The sequence below is a fragment of the Prinia subflava genome, chromosome 1 (assembly GCF_021018805.1).
Source record: "Prinia subflava isolate CZ2003 ecotype Zambia chromosome 1, Cam_Psub_1.2, whole genome shotgun sequence".
Classification (NCBI taxonomy): Eukaryota; Metazoa; Chordata; class Aves; order Passeriformes; family Cisticolidae; genus Prinia; species Prinia subflava.
The window spans coordinates 152879265-152881641 of NC_086247.1; positions in this window are offsets into that span (position 1 = coordinate 152879265).

A 2377-nucleotide genomic window follows, 5' to 3' on the forward strand; every position below is an offset into this window, starting at 1 on the left:
CCCGCCGCGATCCGCCCCGGCCGCCGGCTCCTCCTCCCGCGGCACCGCGCAGCGCCGGGAGCCCTCCGGGAGCGGCCGCCGGGCCCCGGGACGCGCCGGCATCGGGCCCGGCAGGCGGCCGCGATCCGCCGCGGGCCCGCCGGGAGTTTGCTCGGAGCACGGCGGGATCAGCCCCGGCCGCAGCGGGCACCGGGAGCGCGCCGGAGTCAGCCGCAAAAACACCGGGACACCACCGGCATCGGCTGCAAAAACACCGGGACACCACCGGCATCGGCTGCAAAAACACCGGGACACCACCGGCACCAGCCGCAAAAACACCGGGACACCACCGGCATCGGCTGCAAAAACACCGGGACACCACCGGCACCAGCCGCAAAAACACCGGGACACCACCGGCATCAGCCGCAAAAACACCGGGATCCCACCGGCACCAGCCGCAGAGACACCGGGACGTGCTTGGGAGCATGCTGGGATCACTGCGGGGATCGCCGGGGCACGCCACGCTCAGCCTGGGTGTCACTGGGATCCCACGGGACCCGGGAAGAGTCAGCGGGGCACTCCGGGATCGGCCCCGGGACCGCCAGGGGCTCCTCCGGGTCAGCCCCTGCACCGCCAGGATCTCCTCGGGATCACGCCTGGGTCAGTGCCAGCAGCAGCCACGGATCACCAAAATGTCCCAGGATCACCAGGACCATGCCAGGCTCAGCCCTGGGATCAGCAGGACCGCACCAACTTCAGCCACCCCATTCCCGGGATCTCAGTGGGATCCCACTGTGGCCACACCAGGACTGGCTGCAGGATCTCCTTGGGATCACCCCTGGGATCCTCGGGATCTCACCAGGAGCAGATGGGAGATGGCCAGGGCACACCCGGAGGCGCTGCGGGACTGCTGGGATCACTGGGGTGTACCTGGCTCAGGGACAGGCAGGATGGCACCGGGATCACCGGTACACACCTGGCTGAGGGACCGGCAGGATGGCACTGGGATCACCCAGGGACCGGCAGGATGGCACCGGGATCACCAGGACAAACCTGGCTCAGGGACAGGCAGGGTGGCACCGGGATCTCTCAGCATCACACTGGGGTCACCCCCAGGATCACACCCTGAGATCACACTGGACACCAGCAGCCCTTGGCACCACATCCCTGGGGCTGTTCCAGCCCCCATTTGCCCTAAAAGTCTCTAAACTCCTCTTTTTCCTTTCCCAGGTCATCTCAATCTTCCCAATCTCTGGGAGAGCTTCTCCATGGAATACTTCAGGAGACCCAGCTGCTTCTGGGATGCCTCTTCACATGGAATCCTCAAAACCACATCTAGAGCTTCCAGGAATGAGATTTCCGGGATTTTCCCAGATTTGGGAGCATGGTGTGGGCAGGAGGGACCCACAGGGATGAGGTGGGAAGCAGAGGAAGGGTGGATGTAGGGAAGGACAAAGGAAGGCTGGGTTCCAGCCATGTGGAAGTGTTTTCTTGGGAAATCCAGCCTGGCCTGAATTCCCAGCAGCTTTTTGAGCCTCTGGAATTGGATCATCACAAGGAAAAGGTGATTCCTGGGATGTTCCCCAGTGCTCTCCCAGGGGCCAGGTGCTGTTCTGGGGACAGAAGGAGGCTCCAACAAATGGAAGCAAAGCGAGCACCGTGGATTCCTTCCCTTCCCCAGTTTGCCGTGTCAGGGGCGGCACGTGGAAAATCTGGGATGCCGGGATTAGGGACGCTCCCGCCGTGGCTGGGGCTGGTTTTGGCATTTGGGGCTTTCTCCTCCCAGACTCCCAAACCACTCTGAGGGAGCAGGAGGGGCCCATCCTGGAGAAGAGGAGGCTCAGGGGCACCTTCTGGCTCCCTGCAATTCCCTGGAAGAAGGTTGGAGCCAGGAGGAAAGGGAACGGCCTCGAGGGGAGGTTCAGGTGGGATATTGGGAATGTTCCTCCTGGGAAGGGCTCTCCAGCCCTGCCACAGAGGTGGAGTCCCCATCCCTGCAGGGATTTAAAACCCTCTGGATGTGGCACTTGGGGACACAGTCAGGGTTGGTCTTGGCAGTGCTGAGGAATGGTTGGGCTTGATCTTGGAGGGCTTTTCCAACCAAAACCATTCCGTGATTCCCCAGAAATGAATCTTTGTTCCGTTCCCTCCTCCAGGCAGGTCCAACAGGCCAAGCCGTGACTTGTTGCTCCCATGGGAAAAAGCCCAGGAGAGCTGCAGCTGCAGCACCAGGAAGGAGGGAATCAGGAGCAGCCTGGAGGATCCACAGCACCCTCTGACCATGCCCCTGCCTCTTCCAGAGGCTCAGGAGCACAGGGGGAGCTGTTGGAGCTGCCTTGGTCCTGCCCAAACAGCGCCATCGATCCCCACTAACCCCTGCCCCCCAAACGTTGGGTGC